The 27,889-nt window shown below is 40.8% G+C and overlaps 2 non-coding genes and 30 pseudogenes across 2 annotated transcripts; all 32 read right to left on the bottom strand.

Annotated features, from left to right (window-relative positions):
- Positions 1–4,947: 4,947 nt before the first annotated feature.
- LOC122338784 lies at positions 4,948–5,056 on the bottom strand (annotated as a pseudogene).
- A 271-nt stretch (positions 5,057–5,327) lies between these two features.
- LOC122338760 lies at positions 5,328–5,446 on the bottom strand (annotated as a pseudogene).
- A 274-nt stretch (positions 5,447–5,720) lies between these two features.
- Positions 5,721–5,839, bottom strand: LOC122338828 (annotated as a pseudogene).
- A 270-nt stretch (positions 5,840–6,109) lies between these two features.
- Positions 6,110–6,227, bottom strand: LOC122338761 (annotated as a pseudogene).
- Positions 6,228–6,503: 276 nt separating this feature from the next.
- On the bottom strand, positions 6,504–6,622 carry LOC122338824 (annotated as a pseudogene).
- Positions 6,623–12,099: 5,477 nt separating this feature from the next.
- On the bottom strand, positions 12,100–12,208 carry LOC122338786 (annotated as a pseudogene).
- Positions 12,209–12,483: 275 nt separating this feature from the next.
- LOC122338810 lies at positions 12,484–12,602 on the bottom strand (annotated as a pseudogene).
- A 272-nt stretch (positions 12,603–12,874) lies between these two features.
- LOC122338783 lies at positions 12,875–12,983 on the bottom strand (annotated as a pseudogene).
- Positions 12,984–13,258: 275 nt separating this feature from the next.
- On the bottom strand, positions 13,259–13,377 carry LOC122338747 (annotated as a pseudogene).
- A 273-nt stretch (positions 13,378–13,650) lies between these two features.
- On the bottom strand, positions 13,651–13,769 carry LOC122338811 (annotated as a pseudogene).
- A 275-nt stretch (positions 13,770–14,044) lies between these two features.
- On the bottom strand, positions 14,045–14,153 carry LOC122338787 (annotated as a pseudogene).
- A 276-nt stretch (positions 14,154–14,429) lies between these two features.
- Positions 14,430–14,548, bottom strand: LOC122338809 (annotated as a pseudogene).
- A 276-nt stretch (positions 14,549–14,824) lies between these two features.
- On the bottom strand, positions 14,825–14,933 carry LOC122338794 (annotated as a pseudogene).
- A 274-nt stretch (positions 14,934–15,207) lies between these two features.
- On the bottom strand, positions 15,208–15,326 carry LOC122338742 (annotated as a pseudogene).
- Positions 15,327–15,601: 275 nt separating this feature from the next.
- On the bottom strand, positions 15,602–15,720 carry LOC122338829 (annotated as a pseudogene).
- A 275-nt stretch (positions 15,721–15,995) lies between these two features.
- Positions 15,996–16,114, bottom strand: LOC122338834 (annotated as a pseudogene).
- A 273-nt stretch (positions 16,115–16,387) lies between these two features.
- LOC122338813 lies at positions 16,388–16,506 on the bottom strand (annotated as a pseudogene).
- Positions 16,507–21,983: 5,477 nt separating this feature from the next.
- On the bottom strand, positions 21,984–22,102 carry LOC122338830 (annotated as a pseudogene).
- A 276-nt stretch (positions 22,103–22,378) lies between these two features.
- LOC122338791 lies at positions 22,379–22,497 on the bottom strand (annotated as a pseudogene).
- Positions 22,498–22,769: 272 nt separating this feature from the next.
- On the bottom strand, positions 22,770–22,878 carry LOC122338788 (annotated as a pseudogene).
- Positions 22,879–23,153: 275 nt separating this feature from the next.
- LOC122338808 lies at positions 23,154–23,272 on the bottom strand (annotated as a pseudogene).
- Positions 23,273–23,547: 275 nt separating this feature from the next.
- Positions 23,548–23,666, bottom strand: LOC122338807. Its single transcript, XR_006249867.1, has one exon. It is a non-coding gene; the product is annotated as a 5S ribosomal RNA (ribosomal RNA).
- Positions 23,667–23,942: 276 nt separating this feature from the next.
- On the bottom strand, positions 23,943–24,061 carry LOC122338764 (annotated as a pseudogene).
- A 274-nt stretch (positions 24,062–24,335) lies between these two features.
- Positions 24,336–24,454, bottom strand: LOC122338826 (annotated as a pseudogene).
- Positions 24,455–24,730: 276 nt separating this feature from the next.
- LOC122338740 lies at positions 24,731–24,849 on the bottom strand. The gene has a single exon (XR_006249850.1). It is a non-coding gene; the product is annotated as a 5S ribosomal RNA (ribosomal RNA).
- A 277-nt stretch (positions 24,850–25,126) lies between these two features.
- On the bottom strand, positions 25,127–25,245 carry LOC122338781 (annotated as a pseudogene).
- Positions 25,246–25,522: 277 nt separating this feature from the next.
- Positions 25,523–25,641, bottom strand: LOC122338789 (annotated as a pseudogene).
- A 284-nt stretch (positions 25,642–25,925) lies between these two features.
- Positions 25,926–26,044, bottom strand: LOC122338839 (annotated as a pseudogene).
- Positions 26,045–26,319: 275 nt separating this feature from the next.
- Positions 26,320–26,438, bottom strand: LOC122338767 (annotated as a pseudogene).
- Positions 26,439–26,710: 272 nt separating this feature from the next.
- Positions 26,711–26,829, bottom strand: LOC122338777 (annotated as a pseudogene).
- A 273-nt stretch (positions 26,830–27,102) lies between these two features.
- On the bottom strand, positions 27,103–27,221 carry LOC122338756 (annotated as a pseudogene).
- Positions 27,222–27,494: 273 nt separating this feature from the next.
- LOC122338745 lies at positions 27,495–27,613 on the bottom strand (annotated as a pseudogene).
- Positions 27,614–27,889: the final 276 nt, after the last annotated feature.

Here is a 27,889-nt window from a genome sequence, read left to right as displayed (position 1 = left end):
TTTAGGTCCTAGTCCATTGAGTGATTTATAAACGAGTAAAAGTGCTTTAAAATCAATTCTAAATGTCACTGGAAGGACCAGTGTAAGGACCTGAGGATTGCAGTGTGATGTGCTTTAGATGCTTTCTGGACTTTTCTCCAGAGTCAGGCATCCTGGATAGCAGCGCTTCTGGCTGATGAGCTGCAGCTGTCTGATTAAGGTCTTTTGTGAACTTCATCTTTAAAATGCAATGACCTCAGTTTTCTCCTTGTTTAACTGAAGAAAATTTTGGCACATCCAACTGTGATTTTCATCAATGCATTGGCAGAGTGATTCAATGGGGCTGTAGTCATTTGGAGATAAAGCTAGGTAAATCTGTCTGTGTGTCGTCAGCATAGCTGTGATAGGCAATTTGATTCTTTCTCATTATTTGACTTAGTGGGAGCATATACAGGCTAAACAAGAGCGGCGCAAGAATTGAGCCTTGTGGGACTCCGCATGTCATGGACGTCCACTTAGACCTATGCTCTCCTATACTCACATAATAACCCCTCCTCTAAATATGACCTGAACCAGTTTAGAGCCATTCCAGAAAGCCCGACCCAGTTTTCCAGTCTGTCTAGAAGAATGTTATGATCGACAGTGTCAAACGCAGCACTAAGATCTAGTAGTACCAGCACTGATATTTTACCAGAATCAGAGTTTAAGCGAATATCATTTATTATCTTAACTAACGCTGTCTCTGTGCTGTGGTGCGGTCTGAAACCAGATTGAAAATTATCCAGATAACCATTTGAGTTCAAGTAGCTGTTCAGCTGATTCAGAACTACCTTTTCAATGATCTTGCCTATGACCGGAAGATTTGATATCGGTCTATAGTTACTCAATATACTGTTATCAAGATTTCTCTTTTTCAGGAGGGCTTAACAACCGCAGTTTTCAGGGCGTTTGGAAAAGTCCCAGAAAGAAGTGATGTGTTCACCACTTCTAAGATGTCAGCTTTTAAACAGTCAAACACGCTTTTAAGAAAGGATGTGGGGAGTGTGTCAAGACAGCAGGTTGAGGATTTTAGGTGCTGTATTACTTCCTCCAAAGTTTTGCTATCAATTGCTTCAAGAACACACATAGTGACTCCTTTTTGAGATTGTGGTTGAATCTGACATATCTCTACATCATCTGATGTTTTAATTGCCTTTCTGATATTTTCGATCTTCTCAGAAAAGAATGAGGCAAACTCATTGCATTTGCTGTCAGAAAGCATTTCACTGGGAATCTGACTTGGGGGTTTGTCAGTCTCTCAACCGTAGCAAAAGAGTGCGGGTGTTGTTCAGGTTACTATTTATAAGGTTTGAGAAAACTTCTGTCGTGCTGTGGCTAATTCCATTAAAAGCATGCAGGCTGTCTTTATAGATGCTATAGTGGATTTCAAGTTTTGTCTTCCGCCACGTCCGCTCAGCCTTTCTGCATTGCCTTTTCATGATCTGCACTGCTGTTGATTTTCTCAACATGACTTTTGTCTGCCAGTCTTCTTACTGACTTTCACAGGTGCAATGTCATCCATGACATTCTTAACTTTTGAGTCAAAGGACTCTAGGAGAAGATCAACGCAGTCGGCAGAAATGCTTGGCATTGAAGAAACAGCCTTCATAAATAGCACACTTGTGTTCTCATTAATGCATCTCTTTCTGACAGTGACAGATCTGGATTCAGTGGTAGCAGAGATCAATATATCAAAGAAAATACAGAAGTGATCAGACAGTGCTACATCCTTGATAACAATGGACGAAAGCTGTAAACCCTTACTAATGAGTAAATCTAGCGTGTGCCCATGGTGATGTGTAGGTCCATGCACATGCTGAATCAGCTCAAAAGTGTTTAAAACGGTTACAAATTCTTTTGTAGTTTTGATTTCTGCATTTTCTATGTGGATATTAAAATCCCTGCAATCACAAAACAGTCAAATTCTGAACAAATCATTGATAACAATTCTGTGAACTCTTCAACAAAGGCTGGAGAATATTTTGGAGGCCTGTAAATAATGATAAACAGGATGCGTGGAGCACCTTTCAACACAATCCCTAGATATTCAAATGACAAGTACTGACCAAATGACACTTGTCTGCACTGAAAGACATCTTTAAAGAGAGCAGTAACCCCACCCCCTCTCTTGTCAACTCTGCAAACATTCATATAAGTGAAGTTGGGAGGGGCTGTTTCATTGAGCACTGTTGCACTGCAGCTTTCTTCAAGCCATGTTTCATTTAGAAACATAAAATCTAGATTGTTTGTAATTATTAAATCATTGATCACAAATGATTTGTTTTTAGTGATCGAACATTTAATAATGCTAGCTTGATGGTAGTACTTTTTGTTTCTATAGAAGTCTGAGTTTGTTGTCTAATGGGCCGCAGATTAGATTTGTCAGTTGTACGCCTTGAGAAGGCCTTAGACTTTCTATCCTGTAATAAGACGGAGATAGTGAGAGACACACTGGGTTCCCGCTTGTTTTCTAAACATCCCTGGAAGTTTTGCTGTAGTCGCGGGGACCCGAAACACATCACTGAGAGCTGTTATCAGTTGTTTTGCTTTACCAGCTGCAGATGGAGGAGGGATGGCCTGGCGTTGTCGCAGCGGCCGAAGAGCTCTCGCTGGAGGAGGGCGAGCTGGGCCCAGCGGCCTTGGAGGCGGTGGTGCCCGCCGTTTTGTAGTTGATAACTGGGGGCTCGCAGCAAAGGAGTGGGAGAGTCTGGTTTTAGCCACCAGTTCCTCCATTTTTGTGAGAAGCTGAGAAGTGGCGATGCTTGAGAGAGGATAATGTCTCTGGTAAACAGAGCATTGGTGTTTCCGGTGGCAGAATTATGCTGTCCTGGCTTCCTGGCTGATTACCAGAGAGTCGTCCTTCGGCTCTGAGTCCTGGAGCCGTTGTTGTGCGTCACATTGTGTCTGTGATGGGCTCTGCGGGCAGGGCTCAACCGTGATAGTGTCCACAGACAGTGCTTGTTGTGGCTCTGTGGTGTTTTCAGTGTCCTTGTGGGATGTGTCGACCAGATGATGACTCTGAGGCTGATATGAAGTCCTGTCGTCATCCATACTTTGTCCAGGTGTGTGTGTGCCATTCATGTTGAGTGGACTGGCACACTCTGCTGATGGATGATGGAGTGAAAAATAGATGTTGTCCTTTAACACTCTCGCACCAAGTTTGTTTGGGTGAAGGCCATCCAGTTTAAACAGTTGTCTGTGTCCCCAGAACAGATTGAAGTTGTCGATGAAGTTGACTCCTTTTTGACTGCAGGTTCTTTGTAGCCAAGTATTCAGTCCAAGCAACCGTGAAAACATGTTTGTTCCCCTTGCTGGGAGTGGTCCACTGATGAACGACTGGACTTCAACTCTTTGAAGTGTTTCGATAAGTTCACTGAAGTCCCTCTTCAGGAGTTCTGATTGCTCCTTACGAATGTCATTCTTCCCCACATGGATGATGACTCGTTTTGCAGTCTTGTGCTTCATTAGAACGTTCTGAAGTCCATAGTTTACATCAGAGACGGTCGCTTGAGGAAAGCAGCATGTAGTTGTCGTTCTGCTCCTGACGTTTCTGATAATGGAGTCTCCGACTATCAGAGTTCTGGGCTCGGCTTCTCTGTGATCTGAACGCCGCTGTCTGCTCGACCTTGAGCGCCTGTTTGTAGCGGTGTTAGCTACTGGCTGATATGACTCCTGCTCAGTCACTTTCGGGGATTCCTCACCCAAATTCGTTAAAGATTCAAATCTGTTCTCGAGCTGTACAGGGGTGGTAAAATACCAGTTTTCCAAGCCTTCTCATGGCCATGTCTGGGGTAGATGATGCCACAGCGGCAATATGAGATACTCGTGACAGTCTGATGTCTCGAGTGCCTTTGGGTCTCGCTCCTGTCTTTGCCACTGATTTGTGTGTTGATCAGCTTTAGCTTGATTCGCTACATTTGTATACTGTCGAGATTGATTCGATTCACAGGACTCACCGGCTGTGGGCTGAGGGGTCCGTGATGATCTGCTGTGTGATCTGCTTGTTTTGGGAGTCCAGCAAGTAACTTTGTTTCAAGAGCCACAATCCTTTGTAGCAGTCTGTGGCAGTTTGTGCAGCAAGTAGATTCCAGAAGAGGCATTTTCTTTCTTGTTTGTTGAAAATAGGAAGCTGTGTTTTCCCGTCTCCGGAATGTAAGCTGCTAGCAGCGGGAGGCAGATAATCTAGTTCTTCGTAGTAGCTATTATTGCAATCCCGAAAGTTTTTGCCAAATATGTGTTGTTTGAGCACTGTGCTATATGCTGAAGTTAAAACTTAGTAAAATCAGAAAAAAAGATAAAAGTAGATAAAAAGAAGCAAAGCGCGAGCAGTAAGCAAGAGCGTCCGAACAGTCGCAAGCCGGAAGCAGAGCTCTTTGCTTTCCCTTACTGCTTTTTTAATTCAATTGCCTTTAAAGTAGCTGTTCTTTAAACAGAGTTTGACTGTTTTTAACTACTTAACTAATGCTTTCAGTAAGGGAAAGCAAAGAGCTGGTCAAACTTTGGCCACACTAAGGGCCAGTGTATTAGATAAGTAGTGAAAAAACTCAAAAACTTACAGCACCTGGTATTCCTAGGCAGTCTCCCATCCAAGTACTAACTAGGCCCAACTCTGTTAGCTTCTGAGATCAGACGTGAACAGGGTGGTATGGCCGTGCTAAAGCTGCTACAAAAAGCCCCTATTTTAAGGTGAGGCACACTAAGTGCCATTATACTAGATAAGTAATGAATGAAATACAAAAATATACTTCAAAATGAGCTACATTAAAGATAAGAGCATTAGTTAAGTAGTTAAAAACAGTCAAACTCTGTTTAAAGAACAGCTACTTTAAAGGCAATTGAATTAAATAAGCAGTAAGGGAAAGCAAAGAGTTGGTCAAACTTTGGCCACACTAAGGGCCAGTGTATTAGATAAGTAGTGAAAAACTCAAAAACATACAGCACCTGGTATTCCTAGGCAGTCTCCCATCCAAGTACTAACTAGGCCCAACTCTGCTTAGCTTCTGAGATCAGGCGTGAACAGGGTGGTATGGCCGTAAGCGAAAGCTGCTGCAAAAGCCCCTATTTTAAGGTGAAGGCACACTAAGTCCCTTTATACTAGATAAGTAATGAATGAAATACAAAAAATACTTCAAAATGAGCTACATTAAAGATAAGAGCATTAGTTAAGTAGTTAAAAACAGTCAAACTCTGTTTAAAGAACAGCTACTTTAAAGGCAATTGAATTAAATAAGCAGTAAGGAAAGCAAAGAGTTGGTCAAACTTTGGCCACACTAAGGGCCAGTGTATTAGATAAGTAGTGAAAAACTCAAAACTTACAGCACCTGGTATTCCTAGGCAGTCTCCCATCCAAGTACTAACTAGGCCCAACTCTGCTTAGCTTCTGAGATCAGACGAGATCAGGCGTGAACAGGGTGGTATGGCCGTGGCTTAAAGCTGCCGCAAAAAGCCCCTATTTTAAGGTGAGGAACACTAAGTGCCATTATACTAGATAAGTAATGAATGAAATACAAAAAATACTTCAAAATGAGCTACATTAAAGATAAGAGCATTAGTTAAGTAGTTAAAAACAGTCAAACTCTGTTTAAAGAACAGCTACTTTAAAGGCAATTGAATTAAATAAGCAGTAAGGGAAAGCAAAGAGCTGGTCAAACTTTGGCCACACTAAGGGCCAGTGTATTAGATAAGTAGTGAAAAAACTCAAAAACTTACAGCACCTGGTATTCCTAGGCAGTCTCCCATCCAAGTACTAACTAGGCCCAACTCTGCTTAGCTTCTGAGATCAGACGAGATCAGGCTTGAACAGGGTGGTATGGCCGTAAGCTAAAGCTGCTGCAAAAGCCCCTATTTTAAGGTGAGGCACACTAAGTGCCATTATACTAGATAAGTAATGAATGAAATACAAAAAATACTTTAAAATGAGCTACATTAAAGATAAGAGCATTAGTTAAGTAGTTAAAAACAGTCAAACTCTGTTTAAAGAACAGCTACTTTAAAGACAATTGAATTAAATAAGCAGTAAGGAAAGCAAAGAGCTGGTCAAACTTTGGCCACACTAAGGGCCAGTGTATTAGATAAGTAGTGAAAAACTCAAAACTTACAGCACCTGGTATTCCTAGGCAGTCTCCCATCCAAGTACTAACTAGGCCCAACTCTGCTAGCTTCTGAGATCAGACGAGATCAGGCGTGAACAGGGTGGTATGGCCGTAAGCTAAAAGCTGCTGCAAAAAGCCCCTATTTTAAGGTGAGGCACACTAAGTGCCATTATACTAGACAAGTAATGAATGAAATACAAAAAAATACTTCAAAATGAGCTACATTAAAGATAAGAGCATTAGTTAAGTAGTTAAAAACAGTCAAACTCTGTTTAAAGAACAGCTGCTTTAAAGGCAATTGAATTAAAAAAGCAGTAAGGGAAAGCAAAGAGCTGGTCAAACTTTGGCCACACTAAGGGCCAGTGTATTAGATAAGTAGTGAAAAAACTCAAAAACTTACAGCACCTGGTATTCCTAGGCAGTCTCCCATCCAAGTACTAACTAGGCCCAACTCTGCTTAGCTTCTGAGATCAGACGAGATCAGGCGTGAATAGGGTGGTATGGCCGTAAGCAAAAGCTGCTGCAAAAGCCCCTATTTTAAGGTGAGGCACACTAAGTGCCATTATACTAGATACGTAATGAATGAAATACAAAAAATACTTCAAACTGAGCTACATTAAAGATAAAAGCATTAGTTAAGTAGTTAAAAACAGTCAAACTCTGTTTAAAGAACAGCTACTTTAAAGGCAATTGAATTAAATAAGCAGTAAGTCAAGGCAAGGCAAGTTTATTTATATAGCACATTTCATACACAATGGTAATTCAAAGTGCTTTACAAAAGAGGAAATAAAATAATTACAAGATTTAAATAACAATAAAAGAAATTAAAATAAAATAAAAACACTGATTTAAGATAAATTGAATTTAAAGCAAAAAGATTGATTTAAAACAGTTTAAAATAAAAGAAGCAAAGTAGCCAAAGTAGCACAGTTCGGACGCAGCACAGTGCTCATTCTGTAAATGCACAACTAAACAGATGAGTTTTGAGTCTGGATTTAAAAGTGACTAATGTTTCAGCACATCTGATCTCTTCAGGAAGCTGGTTCCAGATGCGAGCAGCATAATAACTAAAAGCAGATTCTCCTTGTTTGGTGTGAACCTTTGGTATTTCTAACTGACTTGATCCTAGTGATCTGAGTGGTCTGTTAGGTGTATAAATAGTGATCATATCTGCAATGTATTTAGGTCCTAGTCCATTGAGTGATTTATAAACGAGTAAAAGTGCTTTAAAATCAATTCTAAATGTCACTGGAAGCCAGTGTAAGGACCTGAGGATTGGTGTGATGTGCTTTGATTTTCTGGTTCGAGTCAGGATCCTGGCAGCAGCGTTCTGGATGAGCTGCAGCTGTCTGATGGTCTTTTGGGAAGGCCAGTGAGGAGACCATTACAATAGTCCACCCTGCTGGTGATGAAGGCATGGACTAGTTTCTCCAGGTCTTGCCTGGGCACAAAGCATCTTATTCTTGCAATATTTTTTAGGTGATAGTACGCTGATTTAGTCACTGCTTTGACATGACAGCTGAAACTAAGGTCGGTCTCTAGAATCACACCAAGATTCTTGACTTGCCTTTTGGTTGTTTGACCCCTTGAGTTAAGGTATGCATTCACCTTGTGAACTTCATCTTTATTTCCAAATGCAATGACCTCAGTTTTCTCCTTGTTTAACTGAAGAAAATTTTGGCACATCCAACTGTTGATTTCATCAATGCATTGGCAGAGTGATTCAATGGGGCTGTAGTCATTTGGAGATAAAGCTAGGTAAATCTGTGTGTCACAGCATAGCTGTGATAGGCAATTTGATTCTTTCTCATTATTTGACTTAGTGGGAGCATATACAGGCTAAACAAGAGCGGCGCAAGAATTGAGCCTTGTGGGACTCCGCATGTCATGGGCGTCCCACTTAGACCTATGCTCTCCTATACTCACATAATAACCCCTCCCCTCTAAATATGACCTGAACCAGTTTAGAGCCGTTCCAGAAAGCCCGACCCAGTTTTCCAGTCTGTCTAGAAGAATGTTATGATCGACAGTGTCAAACGCAGCACTAAGATCTAGTAGTACCAGCACTGATATTTTACCAGAATCAGAGTTTAAGCGAATATCATTTATTATCTTAACTAACGCTGTCTCTGTGCTGTGGTGCGGTCTGAAACCAGATTGAAAATTATCCAGATAACCATTTGAGTTCAAGTAGCTGTTCAGCTGATTCAGAACTACCTTTTCAATGATCTTGCCTATGACCGGAAAGATTTGATATCGGTCTATAGTTACTCAATATACTGTTATCAAGATTTCTCTTTTTCAGGAGGGCTTAACAACCGCAGTTTTCAGGGCGTTTGGAAAAGTCCCAGAAAGAAGTGATGTGTTCACCACTTCTAAGATGTCAGCTTTTAAACAGTCAAACACGCTTTTAAGAAAGGATGTGGGAGTGTGTCAAGACAGCAGGTTGAGGATTTTAGGTGCTGTATTACTTCCTCCAAAGTTTTGCTATCAATTGCTTCAAGAACACACATAGTGACTCCTTTTTGAGATTGTGGTTGAATCTGACATATCTCTACATCATCTGATGTTTTAATTGCCTTTCTGATATTTTCGATCTTCTCAGAAAAGAATGAGGCAAACTCATTGCATTTGCTGTCAGAAAGCATTTCACTGGGAATCTGACTTGGGGGTTTGTCAGTCTCTCAACCGTAGCAAAAAGTGCGGGTGTTGTTCAGGTTACTATTTATAAGGTTTGAGAAAAACTTCTGTCGTGCTGTGGCTAATTCCACATTAAAAGCATGCAGGCTGTCTTTATAGATGCCATAGTGGATTTCAAGTTTTGTCTTCCGCCACGTCCGCTCAGCCTTTCTGCATTGCCTTTTCATGATCTGCACTGCTGTTGATTTTCTCAACATGACTTTTGTCTGCCAGTCTTCTTACTGACTTTCACAGGTGCAATGTCATCCATGACATTCTTAACTTTTGAGTCAAAGGACTCTAGGAGAAGATCAACGCAGTCGGCAGAAATGCTTGGCATTGAAGAAACAGCCTTCATAAATAGCACACTTGTGTTCTCATTAATGCATCTCTTTCTGACAGTGACAGATCTGGATTCAGTGGTAGCAGAGATCAATATATCAAAGAAAATACAGAAGTGATCAGACAGTGCTACATCCTTGATAACAATGGACGAAAGCTGTAAACCCTTACTAATGAGTAAATCTAGCGTGTGCCCATGGTGATGTGTAGGTCCATGCACATGCTGAATCAGCTCAAAAGTGTTTAAAACGGTTACAAATTCTTTTGTAGTTTTGATTTCTGCATTTTCTATGTGGATATTAAAATCCCCTGCAATCACAAAACAGTCAAATTCTGAACAAATCATTGATAACAATTCTGTGAACTCTTCAACAAAGGCTGGAGAATATTTTGGAGGCCTGTAAATAATGATAAACAGGATGCGTGGAGCACCTTTCAACACAATCCTAGATATTCAAATGACAAGTACTGACCAAATGACACTTGTCTGCACTGAAAGACATCTTTAAAGAGAGCAGTAACCCCACCCCTCTCTTGTCAACTCTGCAAACATTCATATAAGTGAAGTTGGGAGGGGCTGTTTCATTGAGCACTGTTGCACTGCAGCTTTCTTCAAGCCATGTTTCATTTAGAAACATAAAATCTAGATTGTTTGTAATTATTAAATCATTGATCACAAATGATTTGTTTTTAGTGATCGAACATTTAATAATGCTAGCTTGATGGTAGTACTTTTGTTTCTATAGAAGTCTGAGTTTGTTGTCTAATGGGCCGCAGATTAGATTTGTCAGTTGTACGCCTTGAGAAGGCCTTAGACTTTCTATCCTGTAATAAGACGGAGATAGTGAGAGACACACTGGGTTCCCGCTTGTTTTCTAAACATCCCTGGAAGTTTTTGCTGTAGTCGCGGGGACCCGAAACACATCACTGAGAGCTGTTATCAGTTGTTTTTGCTTTACCAGCTGCAGATGGAGGAGGGATGGCCTGGCGTTGTCGCAGCGGCCGAAGAGCTCTCGCTGGAGGAGGCGAGCTGGGCCCAGCGGCCTTGGAGGCGGTGGTGCCCGCCGCTTTGTAGTTGATAAACTGGGGGCTCGCAGCAAAGGAGTGGGAGAGTCTGGTTTTAGCCACCAGTTCCTCCATTTTTTGTGAGAAGCTGAGAAGTGGCGATGCTTGAGAGAGGGATAATGTCTCTGGTAAACAGAGCATTGGTGTTTCCGTGGCAGAATTATGCTGTCCTGGCTTCCCTGGCTGATTACCAGAGAGTCGCCCTTCGGCTCTGAGTCCTGGAGCCGTTGTTGTGCGTCACATTGTGTCTGTGATGGGCTCTGCGGGCAGGGCTCAACCGTGATAGTGTCCACAGACAGTGCTTGTTGTGGCTCTGTGGTGTTTTCAGTGTCCTTGTGGGATGTGTCGACCAGATGATGACTCTGAGGCTGATATGAAGTCCTGTCGTCATCCATACTTTGTCCAGGTGTGTGTGTGCCATTCATGTTGAGTGGACTGGCACACTCTGCTGATGGATGACGGAGTGAAAAATAGATGTTGTCCTTTAACACTCTCACACCAAGTTTGTTTGGGTGAAGGCCATCCAGTTTAAACAGTTGTCTGTGTCCCCAGAACAGATTGAAGTTGTCGATGAAGTTGACTCCTTTTTGACTGCAGGTTCTTTGTAGCCAAGTATTCAGTCCAAGCAACCGTGAAAACATGTTTGTTCCCCTTGCTGGGAGTGGTCCACTGATGAACGACTGGACTTCAACTCTTTGAAGTGTTTCGATAAGTTCACTGAAGTCCCTCTTCAGGAGTTCTGATTGCTCCTTACGAATGTCATTCTTCCCCACATGGATGATGACTCGTTTTGCAGTCTTGTGCTTCATTAGAACGTTCTGAAGTCCATAGTTTACATCAGAGACGGTCGCTTGAGGAAAGCAGCATGTAGTTGTCATTCTGCTCCTGACGTTTCTGATAATGGAGTCTCCGACTATCAGAGTTCTGGGCTCGGCTTCTCTGTGATCTGAACGCCGCTGTCTGCTCCTCGACCTTGAGCGCCTGTTTGTAGCGGTGTTAGCTACTGGCTGATATGACTCCTGCTCAGTCACTTTCGGGGATTCCTCACCCAAATTCGTTAAAGATTCAAATCTGTTCTCGAGCTGTACAGGGGGTGGTAAAATACCAGTTTTTCCAAGCCTTCTCATGGCCATGTCTGGGGTAGATGATGCCACAGCGGCAATATGAGATACTCGTGACAGTCTGATGTCTCGAGTGCCTTTGGGTCTCGCTCCCTGTCTTTGCCACTGATTTGTGTGTTGATCAGCTTTAGCTTGATTCGCTACATTTGTATACTGTCGAGATTGATTCGATTCACAGGACTCACCGGCTGTGGGCTGAGGGGGTCCGTGATGATCTGCTGTGTGATCTGCTTGTTTTGGGAGTCCAGCAAGTAACTTTGTTTCAAGAGCCACAATCCTTTGTAGCAGTCTGTGGCAGTTTGTGCAGCAAGTAGATTCCAGAAGAGGCATTTTCTTTCTTGTTTGTTGAAAATAGGAAGCTGTGTTTTCCGTCTCCGAATGTAAGCTGCTAGCAGCGGGAGGCAGATAATCTAGTTCTTCGTAGTAGCTATTATTGCAATCCCGAAAGTTTTTGCCAAATATGTGTTGTTTGAGCACTGTGCTGTATGCTGAAGTTAAAACTTAGTAAAATCTGAAAAAAAGTAGATAAAAGTAGATAAAAAGAAGCAAAGCGCGGAGCAGTAAGCAAGAGCGTCCGAACAGTCGCATAAGTCGGAAGCAGAGCTCTTTGCTTTCCCTTACTGCTTTTTTAATTCAATTGCCTTTAAAGTAGCTGTTCTTTAAACAGAGTTTGACTGTTTTTAACTACTTAACTAATGCTTTCAGTAAGGGAAAGCAAAGAGCTGGTCAAACTTTGGCCACACTAAGGGCCAGTGTATTAGATAAGTAGTGAAAAAACTCAAAACTTACAGCACCTGGTATTCCTAGGCAGTCTCCCATCCAAGTACTAACTAGGCCCAACTCTGCTTAGCTTCTGAGATCAGACGTGAACAGGGTGGTATGGCCGTAAGCGAAAGCTGCTGCAAAAGGCCCCCTATTTTAAGGTGAGGCACACTAAGTGCCATTATACTAGATAAGTAATGAATGAAATACAAAAAATACTTCAAAATGAGCTACATTAAAGATAAGAGCATTAGTTAAGTAGTTAAAAACAGTCAAACTCTGTTTAAAGAACAGCTACTTTAAAGGCAATTGAATTAAATAAGCAGTAAGGGAAAGCAAAGAGCTGGTCAAACTTTGGCCACACTAAGGGCCAGTGTATTAGATAAGTAGTGAAAAAACTCAAAAACTTACAGCACCTGGTATTCCTAGGCAGTCTCCCATCCAAGTACTAACTAGGCCCAACTCTGCTTAGCTTCTGAGATCAGACGAGATCAGGCGTGAACAGGGTGGTGTGGCCGTAAGCTAAAGCTGCTGCGAAAAGCCCCTATTTTAAGGTGAGGCACACTAAGTGCCATTATACTAGATAAGTATTGAATGAAATACAAAAAAACTTCAAAATGAGCTACATTAAAGATAAGAGCATTAGTTAAGTAGTTAAAAACAGTCAAACTCTGTTTAAAGAACAGCTACTTTAAAGGCAATTGAATTAAATAAGCAGTAAGGGAAAGCAAAGAGTTGGTCAAACTTTGGCCACACTAAGGGCCAGTGTATTAGATAAGTAGTGAAAAACTCAAAAACATACAGCACCTGGTATTCCTAGGCAGTCTCCCATCCAAGTACTAACTAGGCCCAACTCTGCTTAGCTTCTGAGATCAGGCGTGAACAGGGTGGTATGGCCGTAAGCTAAAGCTGCTGCAAAAAGCCCCTATTTTAAGGTAAGGCACACTAAGTCCCTTTATACTAGATAAGTAATGAATGAAATACAAAAAAATACTTCAAAATGAGCTACATTAAAGATAAGAGCATTAGTTAAGTAGTTAAAAACAGTCAAACTCTGTTTAAAGAACAGCTACTTTAAAGGCAATTGAATTAAATAAGCAGTAAGGGAAAGCAAAGAGTTGGTCAAACTTTGGCCACACTAAGGGCCAGTGTATTAGATAAGTAGTGAAAAAACTCAAAAACTTACAGCACCTGGTATTCCTAGGCAGTCTCCCATCCAAGTACTAACTAGGCCCAACTCTGCTTAGCTTCTGAGATCAGACGAGATCAGGCGTGAACAGGGTGGTATGGCCGTAGCAAAAAGCTGCCGCAAAAGCCCCCTATTTTAAGGTGAGGAACACTAAGTGCCATTATACTAGATAAGTAATGAATGAAATACAAAAAAATACTTCATAATGAGCTACATTAAAGATAAGAGCATTAGTTAAGTAGTTAAAAACAGTCAAACTCTGTTTAAAGAACAGCTACTTTAAAGGCAATTGAATTAAATAAGCAGTAAGGGAAAGCAAAGAGCTGGTCAAACTTTGGCCACACTAAGGGCCAGTGTATTAGATAAGTAGTGAAAAACTCAAAACTTACAGCACCTGGTATTCCTAGGCAGTCTCCCATCCAAGTACTAACTAGGCCCAACTCTGCTTAGCGTCTGAGATCAGACGAGATCAGGCGTGAACAGGGTGGTATGGCCGTAAGCGAAAGCTGCTGCAAAAAGCCCCCTATTTTAAGGTGAGGCACACTAAGTGCCATTATACTAGATAAGTAATGAATGAAATACAAAAAATACTTCAAAATGAGCTACATTAAAGATAAGAGCATTAGTTAAGTAGTTAAAAACAGTCAAACTCTGTTTAAAGAACAGCTACTTTAAAGGCAATTGAATTAAATAAGCAGTAAGGGAAAGCAAAGAGCTGGTCAAACTTTGGCCACACTAAGGGCCAGTGTATTAGATAAGTAGTGAAAAAACTCAAAAACGTACAGCACCTGGTATTCCTAGGCAGTCTCCCATCCAAGTACTAACTAGGCCCAACTCTGCTTAGCTTCTGAGATCAGGCGTGAACAGGGTGGTATGGCCGTAAGCGAAAGCTGCTGCAAAAAGCCCCCTATTTTAAGGTGAGGCACACTAAGTGCCATTATACTAGATAAGTAATGAATGAAATACAAAAAAATACTTCAAAATGAGCTACATTAAAGATAAGAGCATTAGTTAAGTAGTTAAAAACAGTCAAACTCTGTTTAAAGAACAGCTACTTTAAAGGCAATTGAATTAAATAAGCAGTAAGGGAAAGCAAAGAGCTGGTCAAACTTTGGCCACACTAAGGGCCAGTGTATTAGATAAGTAGTGAAAAAACTCAAAAACTTACAGCACCTGGTATTCCTAGGCAGTCTCCCATCCAAGTACTAACTAGGCCCAACTCTGCTTAGCTTCTGAGATCAGACGAGATCAGGCGTGAACAGGGTGGTGTGGCCGTAAGCTAAAGCTGCTGCGAAAAGCCCCCTATTTTAGGGTGAGGCACACTAAGTGCAATTATACTAGAAAAGTAATGAATAAAATACAAAAAAATACTTCAAAATGAGCTACATTAAAGATAAGAGCATTAGATAAGTAGTTAAAAACAGTCAAACTCTGTTTAAAGAACAGCTACTTTAAAGGCAATTGAATTAAATAAGCAGTAAGGGAAAGCAAAGAGTTGGTCAAACTTTGGCCACACTAAGGGCCAGTGTATTAGATAAGTAGTGAAAAAACTCAAAAACATACAGCACCTGGTATTCCTAGGCAGTCTCCCATCCAAGTACTAACTAGGCCCAACTCTGCTTAGCTTCAGAGATCAGGCGTGAACAGGGTGGTATGGCCGTAAGCTGAAAGCTGCTGCAAAAAGCCCCTATTTTAAGGTAAGGCACACTAAGTCCCTTTATACTAGATAAGTAATGAATGAAATACAAAAAATACTTCAAAATGAGCTACATTAAAGATAAGAGCATTAGTTAAGTAGTTAAAAACAGTCAAACTCTGTTTAAAGAACAGCTACTTTAAAGGCAATTGAATTAAATAAGCAGTAAGGGAAAGCAAAGAGCTGGTCAAACTTTGGCCACACTAAGGGCCAGTGTATTAGATAAGTAGTGAAAAACTCAAAAACTTACAGCACCTGGTATTCCTAGGCAGTCTCCCATCCAAGTACTAACTAGGCCCAACTCTGCTTAGCTTCTGAGATCAGACGAGATCAGGCGTGAACAGGGTGGTATGGCCGTGTGCGAAAGCTGCTGCAAAAAGCCCCTATTTTAAGGTGAGGCACACTAAGTGCCATTATAGTAGATAAGTAATGAATGAACTACAAAAAAATACTTCAAAATGAGCTACATTAAAGATAAGAGCATTAGTTAAGTAGTTAAAAACAGTCAAACTATCTTTAAAGAACAGCTACTTTAAAGGCAATTGAATTAAATAAGCAGTAAGGGAAAGCAAAGAGCTGGTCAAACTTTGGCCACACTAAGGGCCAGTGTATTAGATAAGTAGTGAAAAAACTCAAAAACTTACAGCACCTGGTATTCCTAGGCAGTCTCCCATCCAAGTACTAACTAGGCCCAACTCTGCTTAGCTTCTGAGATCGGACGAGATCAGGCGTGAACAGGATGGGATGGCCGTAAGCGAAAGCTGCTGCAAAAAGCCCCCTATTTTAAGGTGAGGCACACTAAGTGCCATTATACTAGATAAGTAATGAATGAAATACAAAAAAATACTTCAAAATGAGCTACATTAAAGATAAGAGCATTAGTTAAGTAGTTAAAAACAGTCAAACTCTGTTTAAAGAACAGCTACTTTAAAGGCAACTGAATTAAATAAGCAGTAAGGGAAAGCAAAGAGCTGGTCAAACTTTGGCCACACTAAGGGCCAGTGTATTAGATAAGTAGTGAAAAAACTCAAAACTTACAGCACCTGGTATTCCTAGGCAGTCTCCCATCCAAGTACTAACTAGGCCCAACTCTGCTTAGCTTCTGAGATCAGACGAGATCAGGCGAGAACAGGGTGGGATGGCCGTAAGCAAAGCTGCTGCAAAAAGCCCCTATTTTAAGGTGAGGCACACTAAGTGCCATTATACTAGATAAGTAATGAATGAAATACAAAAAAATACTTCAAAATGAGCTACATTAAAGATAAGAGCATTAGTTAAGTAGTTAAAAACAGTCAAACTCTGTTTAAAGAACAGCTACTTTAAAGGCAATTGAATTAAATAAGCAGTAAGGGAAAGCAAAGAGCTGGTCAAACTTTGGCCACACTAAGGGCCAGTGTATTAGATAAGTAGTGAAAAAACTCAAAACTAACAGCACCTGGTATTCCTAGGCAGTCTCCCATCCAAGTACTAACTAGGCCCAACTCTGCTTAGCTTCTGAGATCAGACGAGATCAGGCGTGAACAGGGTGGTATGGCCGTAAGCGAAAGCTGCTGCAAAAGCCCTTTTTTAAGGTGAGGCACACTAAGTGCCATTATACTAGATAAGTAATGAATGAAATACAAAAAAATACTTCAAAATGAGCTACATTAAAGATAAGAGCATTAGTTAAGTAGTTAAAAACAGTCAAACTCTGTTTAAAGAACAGCTGCTTTAAAGGCAATTGAATTAAATAAGCAGTAAGTCAAGGCAAGGCAAGTTTATTTATATAGCACATTTCATACACAATGGTAATTCAAAGTGCTTTACAAAAGAGGAAATAAAATAATTACAAGATTTAAATAACAATAAAAGAAATTAAAATAAAATAAAAACACTGATTTAAGATAAATTGAATTTAAAGCAAAAAGAGATTGATTTAAAACAGTTTAAAATAAAAGAAGCAAAGTAGCCAAAGTAGCACAGTTCGGACGCAGCACAGTGCTCATTCTGTAAATGCACAACTAAACAGATGAGTTTTGAGTCTGGATTTAAAAGTGACTAATGTTTCAGCACATCTGATCTCTTCAGGAAGCTGGTTCCAGATGCGAGCAGCATAATAACTAAAAGCAGATTCTCCTTGTTTGGTGTGAACCTTTGGTATTTCTAACTGACTTGATCCTAGTGATCTGAGTGGTCTGTTAGGTGTATAAATAGTGATCATATCTGCAATGTATTTAGGTCCTAGTCCATTGAGTGATTTATAAACGAGTAAAAGTGCTTTAAAATCAATTCTAAATGTCACTGGAAGCCAGTGTAAGGACCTGAGGATTGGTGTGATGTGCTTTGATTTTCTGGTTCGAGTCAGGATCCTGGCAGCAGCGTTCTGGATGAGCTGCAGCTGTCTGATGGTCTTTTGGGAAGGCCAGTGAGAGACCATTACAATAGTCCACCCTGCTGGTGATGAAGGCATGGACTAGTTTCTCCAGGTCTTGCCTGGGCACAAAGCATCTTATTCTTGCAATATTTTTTAGGTGATAGTACGCTGATTTAGTCACTGCTTTGACATGACAGCTGAAACTAAGGTCGGTCTCTAGAATCACACCAAGATTCTTGACTTGCCTTTTGGTTGTTTGACCCCTTGAGTTAAGGTATGCATTCACCTTGTGAACTTCATCTTTATTTCCAAATGCAATGACCTCAGTTTTCTCCTTGTTTAACTGAAGAAAATTTTGGCACATCCAACTGTTGATTTCATCAATGCATTGGCAGAGTGATTCAATGGGGCTGTAGTCATTTGGAGATAAAGCTAGGTAAATCTGTGTGTCGTCAGCATAGCTGTGATAGGCAATTTGATTCTTTCTCATTATTTGACTTAGTGGGAGCATATACAGGCTAAACAAGAGCGGCGCAAGAATTGAGCCTTGTGGGACTCCGCATGTCATGGACGTCCACTTAGACCTATGCTCTCCTATACTCACATAATAACCCCTCCCCTCTAAATATGACCTGAACCAGTTTAGAGCCGTTCCAGAAAGCCCGACCCAGTTTTCCAGTCTGTCTAGAAGAATGTTATGATCGACAGTGTCAAACGCAGCACTAAGATCTAGTAGTACCAGCACTGATATTTTACCAGAATCAGAGTTTAAGCGAATATCATTTATTATCTTAACTAACGCTGTCTCTGTGCTGTGGTGCGGTCTGAAACCAGATTGAAAATTATCCAGATAACCATTTGAGTTCAAGTAGCTGTTCAGCTGATTCAGAACTACCTTTTCAATGATCTTGCCTATGACCGGAAGATTTGATATCGGTCTATAGTTACTCAATATACTGTTATCAAGATTTCTCTTTTCAGGAGGGGCTTAACAACCGCAGTTTTCAGGGCGTTTGGAAAAGTCCCAGAAAGAAGTGATGTGTTCACCACTTCTAAGATGTCAGCTTTTAAACAGTCAAACACGCTTTTAAGAAAGGATGTGGGGAGTGTGTCAAGACAGCAGGTTGAGGATTTTAGGTGCTGTATTACTTCCTCCAAAGTTTTGCTATCAATTGCTTCAAGAACACACATAGTGACTCCTTTTTGAGATTGTGGTTGAATCTGACATATCTCTACATCATCTGATGTTTTAATTGCCTTTCTGATATTTTCGATCTTCTCAGAAAAGAATGAGGCAAACTCATTGCATTTGCTGTCAGAAAGCATTTCACTGGGAATCTGACTTGGGGGGTTTGTCAGTCTCTCAACCGTAGCAAAAAGAGTGCGGGTGTTGTTCAGGTTACTATTTATAAGGTTTGAGAAAACTTCTGTCGTGCTGTGGCTAATTCCACATTAAAAGCATGCAGGCTGTCTTTATAGATGCTATAGTGGATTTCAAGTTTTGTCTTCCGCCACGTCCGCTCAGCCTTTCTGCATTGCCTTTTCATGATCTGCACTGCTGTTGATTTTCTCCAACATGACTTTTGTCTGCCAGTCTTCTTACTGACTTTCACAGGTGCAATGTCATCCATGACATTCTTAACTTTTGAGTCAAAGGACTCTAGGAGAAGATCAACGCAGTCGGCAGAAATGCTTGGCATTGAAGAAACAGCCTTCATAAATAGCACACTTGTGTTCTCATTAATGCATCTCTTTCTGACAGTGACAGATCTGGATTCAGTGGTAGCAGAGATCAATATATCAAAGAAAATACAGAAGTGATCAGACAGTGCTACATCCTTGATAACAATGGACGAAAGCTGTAAACCCTTACTAATGAGTAAATCTAGCGTGTGCCCATGGTGATGTGTAGGTCCATGCACATGCTGAATCAGCTCAAAAGTGTTTAAAACGGTTACAAATTCTTTTGTAGTTTTGATTTCTGCATTTTCTATGTGGATATTAAAATCCCCTGCAATCACAAAACAGTCAAATTCTGAACAAATCATTGATAACAATTCTGTGAACTCTTCAACAAAGGCTGGAGAATATTTTGGAGGCCTGTAAATAATGATAAACAGGATGCGTGGAGCACCTTTCAACACAATCCCTAGATATTCAAATGACAAGTACTGACCAAATGACACTTGTCTGCACTGAAAGACATCTTTAAAGAGAGCAGTAACCCCACCCCCTCTCTTGTCAACTCTGCAAACATTCATATAAGTGAAGTTGGGAGGGGCTGTTTCATTGAGCACTGTTGCACTGCAGCTTTCTTCAAGCCATGTTTCATTTAGAAACATAAAATCTAGATTGTTTGTAATTATTAAATCATTGATCACAAATGATTTGTTTTTTAGTGATCGAACATTTAATAATGCTAGCTTGATGGTAGTACTTTTTGTTTCTATAGAAGTCTGAGTTTGTTGTCTAATGGGCCGCAGATTAGATTTGTCAGTTGTACGCCTTGAGAAGGCCTTAGACTTTCTATCCTGTAATAAGACGGAGATAGTGAGAGACACACTGGGTTCCCGCTTGTTTTCTAAACATCCCTGGAAGTTTTTGCTGTAGTCGCGGGGACCCGAAACACATCACTGAGAGCTGTTATCAGTTGTTTTTGCTTTACCAGCTGCAGATGGAGGAGGGATGGCCTGGCGTTGTCGCAGCGGCCGAAGAGCTCTCGCTGGAGGAGGGCGAGCTGGGCCCAGCGGCCTTGGAGGCGGTGGTGCCCGCCGTTTTGTAGTTGATAACTGGGGGCTCGCAGCAAAGGAGTGGGAGAGTCTGGTTTTAGCCACCAGTTCCTCCATTTTTTGTGAGAAGCTGAGAAGTGGCGATGCTTGAGAGAGGGATAATGTCTCTGGTAAACAGAGCATTGGTGTTTCCGTGGCAGAATTATGCTGTCCTGGCTTCCCTGGCTGATTACCAGAGAGTCGTCCTTCGGCTCTGAGTCCTGGAGCCGTTGTTGTGCGTCACATTGTGTCTGTGATGGGCTCTGCGGGCAGGGCTCAACCGTGATAGTGTCCACAGACAGTGCTTGTTGTGGCTCTGTGGTGTTTTCAGTGTCCTTGTGGGATGTGTCGACCAGATGATGACTCTGAGGCTGATATGAAGTCCTGTCGTCATCCATACTTTGTCCAGGTGTGTGTGTGCCATTCATGTTGAGTGGACTGGCACACTCTGCTGATGGATGACGGAGTGAAAAATAGATGTTGTCCTTTAACACTCTCGCACCAAGTTTGTTTGGGTGAAGGCCATCCAGTTTAAACAGTTGTCTGTGTCCCCAGAACAGATTGAAGTTGTCGATGAAGTTGACTCCTTTTTGACTGCAGGTTCTTTGTAGCCAAGTATTCAGTCCAAGCAACCGTGAAAACATGTTTGTTCCCCTTGCTGGGAGTGGTCCACTGATGAACGACTGGACTTCAACTCTTTGAAGTGTTTCGATAAGTTCACTGAAGTCCCTCTTCAGGAGTTCTGATTGCTCCTTACGAATGTCATTCTTCCCCACATGGATGATGACTCGTTTTGCAGTCTTGTGCTTCATTAGAACGTTCTGAAGTCCATAGTTTACATCAGAGACGGTCGCTTGAGGAAAGCAGCATGTAGTTGTCGTTCTGCTCCTGACGTTTCTGATAATGGAGTCTCCGACTATCAGAGTTCTGGGCTCGGCTTCTCTGTGATCTGAACGCCGCTGTCTGCTCGACCTTGAGCGCCTGTTTGTAGCGGTGTTAGCTACTGGCTGATATGACTCCTGCTCAGTCACTTTCGGGGATTCCTCACCCAAATTCGTTAAAGATTCAAATCTGTTCTCGAGCTGTACAGGGGGTGGTAAAATACCAGTTTTTCCAAGCCTTCTCATGGCCATGTCTGGGGTAGATGATGCCACAGCGGCAATATGAGATACTCGTGACAGTCTGATGTCTCGAGTGCCTTTGGTCTCTCGCTCCCTGTCTTTGCCACTGATTTGTGTGTTGATCAGCTTTAGCTTGATTCGCTACATTTGTATACTGTCGAGATTGATTCGATTCACAGGACTCACCGGCTGTGGGCTGAGGGGGTCCGTGATGATCTGCTGTGTGATCTGCTTGTTTTGGGAGTCCAGCAAGTAACTTTGTTTCAAGAGCCACAATCCTTTGTAGCAGTCTGTGGCAGTTTGTGCAGCAAGTAGATTCCAGAAGAGACATTTTCTTTCTTGTTTGTTGAAAATAGGAAGCTGTGTTTTCCGTCTCCGAATGTAAGCTGCTAGCAGCGGAGGCAGATAATCTAGTTCTTCGTAGTAGCTATTATTGCAATCCCGAAAGTTTTTGCCAAATATGTGTTGTTTGAGCACTGTGCTATATGCTGAAGTTAAAACTTAGTAAAATCAGAAAAAAAGTAGATAAAAGTAGATAAAAAGAAGCAAAGCGCGGAGCAGTAAGCAAGAGCGTCCAACAGTCATAAGCCGGAAGCAGAGCTCTTTGCTTTCCCTTACTGCTTTTTAATTCAATTGCCTTTAAAGTAGCTGTTCTTTAAACAGAGTTTGACTGTTTTTAACTACTTAACTAATGCTTTCAGTAAGGGAAAGCAAAGAGCTGGTCAAACTTTGGCCACACTAAGGGCCAGTGTATTAGATAAGTAGTGAAAAACTCAAAACTTACAGCACCTGGTATTCCTAGGCAGTCTCCCATCCAAGTACTAACTAGGCCCAACTCTGCTTAGCTTCTGAGATCAGACGAGATCAGGCGTGAACAGGGTGGTATGGCCACAAACGAAAGCTGCTGCAAAAGGCCCCCTATTTTAAGGTGAGGCACACTAAGTGCCATTAAACTAGATAAGTAATGAATGAAATACAAAAAATACTTCAAAATGAGCTACATTAAAGATAAGAGCATTAGTTAAGTAGTTAAAAACAGTCAAACTCTGTTTAAAGAACAGCTACTTTAAAGGCAATTGAATTAAATAAGCAGTAAGGGAAAGCAAAGAGCTGGTCAAACTTTGGCCACACTAAGGGCCAGTGTATTAGATAAGTAGTGAAAAAAACTCAAAAACTTACAGCACCTGGTATTCCTAGGCAGTCTGCCATCCAAGTACTAACTAGGCCCAACTCTGCTTAGCTTCTGAGATCAGAAGAGATCAGGCGTGAACAGGGTGGTGTGGCCGTGGCGAAAGCTGCTGCGAAAAGCCCCTATTTTAGGGTGAGGCACACTAAGTGCAATTATACTAGAAAAGTAATGAATGAAATACAAAAAATACTTAAAAATGAGCTACATTAAAGATAAGAGCATTAGTTAAGTAGTTAAAAACAGTCAAACTCTGTTTAAAGAACAGCTACTTTAAAGGCAATTGAATTAAATAAGCAGTAAGGGAAAGCAAAGAGCTGGTCAAACTTTGGCCACACTAAGGGCCAGTGTATTAGATAAGTAGTGAAAAAACTCAAAACGTACAGCACCTGGTATTCCTAGGCAGTCTCCCATCCAAGTACTAACTAGGCCCAACTCTGCTTAGCTTCTGAGATCAGGAGTGAACAGGGTGGTATGGCCGTAAGCGAAAGCTGCTGCAAAAAGCCCCCTATTTTAAGGTGAGGCACACTAAGTGCCATTATACTAGATAAGTAATGAATGAAATACAAAAAATACTTCAAAATGAGCTACATTAAAGATAAGAGCATTAGTTAAGTAGTTAAAAACAGTCAAACTCTGTTTAAAGAACAGCTACTTTAAAGGCAATTGAATTAAATAAGCAGTAAGGGAAAGCAAAGAGCTGGTCAAACTTTGGCCACACTAAGGGCCAGTGTATTAGATAAGTAGTGAAAAAACTCAAAAACTTACAGCACCTGGTATTCCTAGGCAGTCTCCCATCCAAGTACTAACTAGGCCCAACTCTGCTTAGCTTCTGAGATCAGACGAGATCAGGCGTGAACAGGGTGGTGTGGCCGTAAGCTAAAGCTGCTGCGAAGAGCCCCCTATTTTAGGGTGAGGCACACTAAGTGCAATTATACTAGAAAAGTAATGAATAAAATACAAAAAAATACTTCAAAATGAGCTACATTAAAGATAAGAGCATTAGTTAAGTAGTTAAAAACAGTCAAACTCTGTTTAAAGAACAGCTACTTTAAAGGCAATTGAATTAAATAAGCAGTAAGGGAAAGCAAAGAGCTGGTCAAACTTTGGCCACACTAAGGGCCAGTGTATTAGATAAGTAGTGAAAAAACTCAAAACTTACAGCACCTGGTATTCCTAGGCAGTCTCCCATCCAAGTACTAACTAGGCCCAACTCTGCTTAGCTTCTGAGATCAGACGAGATCAGGCATGAACAGGGTGGTATGGCCGTAAGCTAAAAGCTGCTGCAAAAGCCCCTATTTTAAGGTGAGGCACACTAAGTGCCATTATACTAGATAAGTAATGAATGAAATACAAAAAAATACTTCAAAAATGAGCTACATTAAAGATAAGAGCATTAGTTAAGTAGTTAAAAACAGTCAAACTCTGTTTAAAGAACAGCTACTTTAAAGGCAATTGAATTAAATAAGCAGTAAGGGAAAGCAAAGAGCTGGTCAAACTTTGGCCACACTAAGGGCCAGTGTATTAGATAAGTAGTGAAAAAACTCAAAAACTTACAGCACCTGGTATTCCTAGGCAGTCTCCCATCCAAGTACTAACTAGGCCCAACTCTGCTTAGCTTCTGAGATCAGACGAGATCAGGCTTGAACAGGGTGGTATGGCCGTGCGCGAAAGCTGCTGCAAAAAGCCCCTATTTTAAGGTGAGGCACACTAAGTGCCATTATACTAGATAAGTAATGAATGAAATACAAAAAAATACTTTAAAATGAGCTACATTAAAGATAAGAGCATTAGTTAAGTAGTTAAAAACAGTCAAACTCTGTTTAAAGAACAGCTACTTTAAAGGCAATTGAATTAAATAAGCAGTAAGGGAAAGCAAAGAGCTGGTCAAACTTTGGCCACACTAAGGGCCAGTGTATTAGATAAGTAGTGAAAAACTCAAAAACTTACAGCACCTGGTATTCCTAGGCAGTCTCCCATCCAAGTACTAACTAGGCCCAACTCTGCTTAGCTTCTGAGATCAGACAAGATCAGGCGTGAACAGGGTGGTATGGCCGTAAGCGAAAGCTGCTGCAAAAAGTCCCTATTTTAAGGTGAGGCACACTAAATGCCATTATACTAGATAAGTAATGAATGAAATACAAAAAAATACTTTAAAAATGAGCTACATTAAAGATAAGAGCATTAGTTAAGTAGTTAAAAACAGTCAAACTCTGTTTAAAGAACAGCTACTTTAAAGGCAATTGAATTAAATAAGCAGTAAGGGAAAGCAAAGAGCTGGTCAAACTTTGGCCACACTAAGGGCCAGTGTATTAGATAAGTAGTGAAAAAACTCAAAAACTTACAGCACCTGGTATTCCTAGGCAGTCTCCCATCCAAGTACTAACTAGGCCCAACTCTGCTTAGCTTCTGAGATCAGACGAGATCAGGCGTGAACAGGGTGGTATGGCCGTAAGCGAAAGCTGCTGCAAAAAGCCCCCTATTTTAAGGTGAGGCACACTAAGTGGCATTATACTAGATAAGTAATGAATGAAATACAAAAAAAATACTTTAAAATGAGCTACATTAAAGATAAGAGCATTAGTTAAGTAGTTAAAAACAGTCAAACTCTGTTTAAAGAACAGCTACTTTAAAAACAATTGATCAAAATAAGCAGTAAGGGAAAGCAAAGAGCTGGTCAAACTTTGGCCACACTAAGGGCCAGTGTATTAGATAAGTAGTGAAAAAACTCAAAAACCTACAGCACCTGGTATTCCAAGGCAGTCTCCCATCCAAGTACTAACTAGGCCAAACTCTGCTTAGCTTCTGAGATCAGACGAAATCAGGTGTGAACAGGGTGGTATGGAGGTAAGCGAAAGCTGCTGCAAAAAGCCCCCTATTTTAAGGTGAGGCACACTAAGTGCCATTATACTAGATAAGTAATGAATGAAATACAAAAAAATACTTCAAAATGAGCTACATTAAAGATAAGAGCATTAGTTAAGTAGTTAAAAACAGTCAAACCTTCTGTTTAAAGAACAGCTACTTTAAAGGCAATTGAATTAAATAAGCAGTAAGGGAAAGCAAAGAGCTGGTCAAACTTTGGCCACACTAAGGGCCAGTGTATTAGATAAGTAGTGAAAAACTCAAAAACCTACAGCAACTGGTATTCCTAGGCAGTCTCCCATCCAAGTACTAAATAGGCCCAACTCTGCTTAGCGTCTGAGATCAGACAAGATCAGGCGTGAACAGGGTGGTATGGCCGTGAGCGAAAGCTGCTGCAAAAAGCCCCTATTTTAAGGTAAGGCACACTAAGTGCCATTATACTAGATAAGTAATGAATGAAATACAAAAAAAAAAAAAAAATACTTCAAAATGAGCTACATTAAAGATAAGAGCATTAGTTAAGTAGTTAAAAACAGTCAAACTCTGTTTAAAGAACAGCTACTTTAAAGGCAATTGAATTAAATAAGCAGTAAGGGAAAAGCAAAGAGCTGGTCAAACTTTGGCCACACTAAGGGCCAGTGTATTAGATAAGTAGTGAAAAACTCAAAAACTTACAGCACCACGTATTCCTAGGCAGTCTCCCATCCAAGTACTAACTAGGACCAACTCTGCTTAGCTTCTGAGATCAGACGAGATCAGGCGTGAACAGGGTGGTATGGCCGTAAGCGAAAGCTGCTGCAAAAAGCCCCCTATTTTAAGGTGAGGCACACTAAGTGCCATTATACTAGATAAGTAATGAATGAAATACAAAAAAATACTTCAAAATGAGCTACATTAAAGATAAGAGCATTAGTTAAGTAGTTAAAAACAGTCAAACTCTGTTTAAAGAACAGCTACTTTAAAGGCAATTGAATTAAATAAGCAGTAAGGGAAAGCAAAGAGCTGGTCAAACTTTGGCCACACTAAGGGCCAGTGTATTAGATAAGTAGTGAAAAAACTCAAAACGTACAGCACCTGGTATTCCTAGGCAGTCTCCCATCCAAGTACTAACTAGGCCCAACTCTGCTTAGCTTCTGAGATCGGACGAGATCAGGCGTGAACAGGATGGGATGGCCGTGCTAAAGCTGCTGCAAAAGACCCTATTTTAAGGTGAGGCACACTAAGTGCCATTATACTAGATAAGTAATGAATGAAATACAAAAAAATACTTCAAAATGAGCTACATTAAAGATAAGAGCATTAGTTAAGTAGTTAAAAACAGTCAAACTCTGTTTAAAGAACAGCTACTTTAAAGGCAATTGAATTAAATAAGCAGTAAGGGAAAGCAAAGAGCTGGTCAAACTTTGGCCACACTAAGGGCCAGTGTATTAGATAAGTAGTGAAAAAACTCAAAAACTTACAGCACCTGGTATTCCTAGGCAGTCTCCCATCCAAGTACTAACTAGGCCCAACTCTGCTTAGCTTCTGAAATCAGACGAGATCAGGCGTGAACAGGGTGGGATGGCCGTGGCTAAAGCTGCTGCAAAAGCCCCCTTTTTAAGGTGAGGCACACTAAGTGCCATTCTACTAGATAAGTAATGAATGAAATACAAAAAAATACTTCAAAATGAGCTACATTAAAGATAAGAGCATTAGTTAAGTAGTTAAAAACAGTCAAACTCTGTTTAAAGAACAGCTACTTTAAAGGCAATTGAATTAAATAAGCAGTAAGGGAAAGCAAAGAGCTGGTCAAACTTTGGCCACACTAAGGGCCAGTGTATTAGATAAGTAGTGAAAAAACTCAAAAACTTACAGCACCTGGTATTCCTAGGCAGTCTCCCATCCAAGTACTAACTAGGCCCAACTCTGCTTAGCTTCTGAGATCAGACGAGATCAGGCGTGAACAGGGTGGGATGGCCGTAGCTGAAAGCTGCTGCAAAAAGCCCCTATTTTAAGGTGAGGCACACTAAGTGCCATTCTACTAGATAAGTAATGAATGAAATACAAAAAATACTTCAAAATGAGCTACATTAAAGATAAGAGCATTAGTTAAGTAGTTAAAAACAGTCAAACTCTGTTTAAAGAACAGCTACTTTAAAGGCAATTGAATTAAATAAGCAGTAAGGGAAAGCAAAGAGCTGGTCAAACTTTGGCCAAACTAAGGGCCAGTGTATTAGATAAGTAGTGAAAAACTCAAAAACTTACAGCACCTGGTATTTCTAGGCAGTCTCCCATCCAAGTACTAACTAGGCCCAGCTCTGCTTAGCTTCTGAGCTCAAACGAGATCAGGCGTGAACAGGGTGGTATGGCCGTAAGCGAAAGCAGCTGCAAAAAAAACCCTATTTTAAGGTGGGGCATACTAAGTGCCATTATACTAGATAAGTAATGAATGAAATACAAAAAAATACTTCAAAATGAGCTACAATAAAGATAAGAGCATTAGTTAAGTAGTTAAAAACAGTCAAACTCTGTTTAAAGAACAGCTACTTTAAAGGCAATTTAATTAAATAAGCAGTAAGGGAAAGCAAAGAGCTGGTCAAACTTTGGCCACACTAAGGGCCAGTGTATTAGATAAGTAGTGAAAAAAACTCAA

The sequence above is a fragment of the Puntigrus tetrazona genome, unplaced genomic scaffold (assembly GCF_018831695.1).
Source record: "Puntigrus tetrazona isolate hp1 unplaced genomic scaffold, ASM1883169v1 S000000988, whole genome shotgun sequence".
Classification (NCBI taxonomy): Eukaryota; Metazoa; Chordata; class Actinopteri; order Cypriniformes; family Cyprinidae; genus Puntigrus; species Puntigrus tetrazona.
The sequence above is the reverse complement of the archived record's forward strand: the minus strand, read 5'-3'. Positions and strand labels throughout refer to the sequence as shown.